Below are 5262 nucleotides of genomic sequence, written 5' to 3' on the forward strand. Positions count from 1 at the left end.
ACTAACTAGAATGCTATGCCTTTTGGATCAAAATTTAGTGCTATGTTAAGCAATCGTAATTGGACTTATGTAGAAGTCACAACTATTTGAGGCCGGGCAATATAATTTTGGTGTTAATGCATGTTAGAGACATAATATGATGAACTATGCTCATGAAACATACCACACACAAAAAGAATATGCAAAGTGGGGGACCTAATCTCATCCATACTTATGTTGATTTTTCAATCAACTAGCCTTAGGATATTGAGATATCATAGGTCCATGACATGAATGCATAAAGAAGGGGAATAAGATGAAGAGGGAGGGGAAATTAATCAAACTCAAATTGGACAAAGGAGGACTTTTACCAAGTTAAGATCATTCTTTCATTTTGGAAGATGGAATGTACATTCCATCAACCTTGACCAAGGCTCAATAACACAAGTTAAACTCACAAAGTCAATTCAAATAATTCTACATAATTAATTTGGCATTTAAACAATTAAAAATATTAAAAATAATACATTAAATTAAATATGGTTGGTCAATTTCCTAAAACCTCATCAAAACAAAAAGAAATGCCCATGAGATTTATCACAGGTCAAACAAAGTCAAAGGACCTTGGAGAAAAAATTCAGAATTTTTGGAGACTTAAAAGTATCTTTAAACAATTAAAAATATTCACAAAATCAATTAAATCATGAAAAATATTAATAATGATCCAAAAAATAATTTTAATTCAGAAAATGAAAGAGGATTTTATTTGAATTTTTTTGGTGAAACTCTCATATTTTTTGGATCAACATTAAAATTAATATGAATTAATGAAAATCAAAGAAATACAAAATAAAATCAGATAATCAAAAAAACGTGGACCACTTGATCTGCCTCATTAATTGAGGTGGCAGATCAAGTGGTGGAGTGTGCGCGTTTCATGATACGCTTGAGTCAAACGTCCACACGCATGGTAATCACAATGTACGCTCCTGATTAAAACATTTCAAACTCATATAATGGCTCTGAACGCTTCCAGCGCATCGCCGGAGCCAAAGGCCGGTCATCTTCTTCGATGACCCTGACCGGACTGATTCAGTCATTACCACATCATAAATGAAAAAAGAGGACATGATCTTAAAAATAAAATGGCCTAGATCACGAATATTACCTCAATTTTAACTAACTCCAAATATATAGAGAGATACGTGGAGTTGAATTTTGAGGTGTGTCAACTGAGTTTCTTTGATTTGACCTCAAAGTAACTCAATCTTCTTGCCTACATTGGTAGGACTTCAGACAACTAAGGATCCAAGAGAATTGATGAGTATTAAGAGAGCATCGAAGAGAAGAAAAAATCTGGAAAATTACCTTCAATGCTGTGCAGAAATGGATCTCTCTTGCTTCAATTCATGCTTGATCTTGCATATGGAGCTTGTGGAAGTGGCTTAAGAACAATGAAAAGCTTTGGATCCTGGAATTTTTGAATCTCCAAACAGTGAGATTCAAACTCAAATTTCAAATGAAATTTCTCAGGTTTTCCTTTGAATTGAGAGGGTTTGGAAGGTTGAGGGCAAAGCTGGCGCACAAGGTCCTTTGAATTGATGCAAGGGACCTCTATTTATATCCATGAGAAGTGTTATTTGCACACTTGAAAAATTCTCCAAATTTGGTAATGCAATGCACATGCTTGCATGGGCGTGTGCAGGCCCATGAAGCAATCCCTCTAGGTACATAATCAACTGAAATGAGGTCTGCATGAAGCTTGAATGGCAAGGCAAAGTTGTTTGAACATTTGAAGCTTTGATTTTGCCAACTGATACAGGTCTGTTTACACCATGTGCAAACCTATCAAACTTAGTCCAAAATGAATGAATTAGGACTTTTTGGAAATCTTAGATCAAGAGGAACAACTCTTATGTTAAATACTTTTCCATTTGGAACTGGTATCATGATGCATTTTGAGGTGGAAGTTTTGAAATTTCAACATGTTAAAATATTTTCTAAGTGTCAAGTCACCTATTCAATTATATCACATTGCTTACCTTTTTTTGTGAGCTCCAAATGAGAAAAGTGTCTTCATCAAAGTTGTATCTCTTTCCAAGACCTTCAAAATGATCACCAATTTGGCATCATTTGGATTTAAAATGAGTGAGATATGCATTTTTTAAGTTGAGGAAAATCACTTGTTCAATGGTATTGGTCCAAAATGATCTATAATGTATCCTCATATCACATGCTCATAAAAGTTGATTTAGCCCTTAATACAAACATAAAAGTTGAAGTAGACATCTTGAATTGGACTGTGCAACTTGGAAATCTTTCATCTCGTAAAAATTGAGCAAGTTATGGCCTTGGGAAGTTGACTCTCAAATTAGGGTTTAGACAAAATGACCTATAATGTTGTGACATAGAAAATGAATTTCCAAGAAAAATTAGCTATAGACCCAAACATGAAAGTTGTTTGGGATTTCATTCAGAATAACTTCATATGATGAAAATTGCAGGAGATAGGGTCTAGGGGGACCCAGTTTTGATCAGATGAATTCATCTGGCCAACCACCATCAACCAACTTGCTAACTTGCAATTATCTTGACTTTTTAGGCTCATGGTAGATAATATATGCATAAGATGATGAACTTTGAAGTGTACATTGAGAAATTTGATCAATTGATGAAGAAGCTTATTGAAGAAGTTACACAAGATACCCTGATGAACTAGCGTTTCCAAGGCAAACCAATTTCAAACTCTTGAAGAATACTTGATCAAAATAATATGTAGAGATCATTGGGACTCATATATGATGCTTATCTCTTGTGTATCATTCCTTGATTGTGCTCTTACAAATGAGGGTCTTAAACCCTAGATGTGAACTTGATAGATCAAGGTGATCATGCCTTTCCTACAAAAGATTTAGGCAAATGCAAAGACATATTTTTGGTATTTTGGTTAGTAAAATGATAAAAGATAAGTATGATACAATCACATGGTGCTTGGTGATCTCTCCTAAAACAAACCCAATGAAAAAGGGGTAAAGAGAATGCCAAGGTATGATCCCAATGCAAATGCATATGATGAGATGGCATGAGGGATCTTAGGGTCAAAATTGGGGCCTTACAGCGACGTTAAACGCAACGCTTCGTGGGAGGCAACCCACGCGATTTAAGTCTAATAACTTCAGTTGTTTGGTGTGTTTCAAATATTTATTTGTAGTTTCGTAGAGTAAATCGCACAATACAGAAAAAAAAGGTTTGAGCCAAACTTATAGAAGACATTTGGCTAAAAGAGAAAGGAAAACAGAGAAAAAAAATCAAATTTTTGGAAGAAAACACGGCCCTGACACGGGTGCCCGTGTCACCTGAAACGACCCGTGTCAGGAAAGGCACCAAGGTTGATATGGTTTTCCAGTAGGCTGACACGACCTCCCATATCAGCTGACACGGCCCGTGTCAGCTCTACTGTAAGCGTTGGGGGAATCCAGCGTCTTGACACGGCCACCCGTGTCACGGGACACAGTCCGTGTCAGGCAGCACGACTAAAATTTTTGAATTTCAAAAAAGTGGATTTGTGGCCCCCACCCGGATTTTTCACCAATTAAAACCATTTTTAATCGCATTTAATCCCTTTAATCTGATTTTCACATCTTCTCTCTCCCATTTTCACCAAACCTTTCTTTTTCCTCCATTCTCTTTCCATTTTTCTCCATAACCTCACCAACAAAAGCTCACTCCTTTACCGCCATACTCCGTCCAAATCGCCGACGCCCTTCACAAAAATTGCTCCACTCTCCGTCCTCTACAAGTCCATGGTAATCTTTTTTCCTTATTCCATACTTTATTTTTGTTCATAAGTTTTTGTTGTAGGAACCATCATGTCGCCGAAGTGAATTTCTAAGGGGAAGCAAACAGAGGCTGAATTATTAAGACCTCGGAAACGGACCATCCGTCATCCGAATTCGCACGATATAATTTTTGAAAACTCGGAGCATGAAAGGCGTTACTCATCTCACATAAAGTGTAAGATAACATCGACGAGGTATTTATGCTCTGACACTTTAGTTCAATTGGGTATGTCGGAGGAATTAGATAGGATGTTTCATGTCCTAGGCATGCTTGAATTTATGTATTGTGAAGTGCCTACATATGATCGCATCACTTTCGAATTTTTGAGCATCATTTAGTTCAAGTTGAAAAGAGGATGGACAGGTACAATGCTATACTATGGAGGGACGATGAGATTCAGGTTATATAATGTCGACCACGAGTTGATAATTGAGCAACTGGGTGAGATTCTTCGCTTACCCATGTATGGCCCCGGAGCCGTATCAGATAGCTTTGATGCTAAGAATTTCTGGTTAGCCATCACGAGACAATCAGATTATGTTGCTAAAGGGGCGAAATCATCTGGCATTCAGAACCCCTGTTTCATGTATGCTTAAAAGGTATTGGCTTTCACGCTGTTCGGTAGGGGTGATAGTACAGGTGTGGCTACCCAGAGGGTGCTATTATTTCTATTTTCGATGGCAAACTGCGAGCGTTGTAGCATTTGTAGCGGACTACCTCTATAGAGTGGGTAGAGCGGCTCAAGGGGGAATTTCCATCGGGGGCATAATCACGCAAATTGCCCACCATTTCGGTTATGACCTTGCTGCACTAAACGAGACACGATGTCAGGTAAGCATAAATTGGACACGAACACATTGGTTCAACAAGGTATGATATCCCAAATTTCTGATTATTATTCTTTGATGAGTTCTGATCAGTTTATCATGGCTATTCCTGACCCTGCAAGAATAGCATTGCTGTCATACCCTAAATTTTGCCCCACATAAAGGAATTCATTTACATTTCAAGCATTTGTAGTTATCAATTTGCATCCACTTAGTGACATAAATTTATTAAGTGTTTCAGCTGTAATATGTCTCATGATCATTTCATCTGGTTAAGATCCCATTTCCATGCATAGGTCATAATTCATTAATCAAGGAGAAATTCGTTTTGCTTATGTTGCTTTGTTAAGACTAGTGCATACATTCTTATCATACATACATCTTTCATTTATACACCATTCCATTCAATTTAGAATAGTTATAAGTCTCATGCCATGTTAAATTACCATCCACGATCGTTTGTCATCACAATTCCTTTTAACAAGTAATATCTTAATATTTGACTTTTGTTTGGGATGTGGATTTAAATAAATAAATGTCGTTTTTTTTTGTTTGAGTCATGTTTTTTATTTTTGAGAAAGATCATAAAAACGATTCAATTTCTTTTAGAACTTAG

This window comes from Lathyrus oleraceus, chromosome 2 (assembly GCF_024323335.1).
Source record: "Lathyrus oleraceus cultivar Zhongwan6 chromosome 2, CAAS_Psat_ZW6_1.0, whole genome shotgun sequence".
NCBI lineage: Eukaryota > Viridiplantae > Streptophyta > Magnoliopsida > Fabales > Fabaceae > Lathyrus > Lathyrus oleraceus.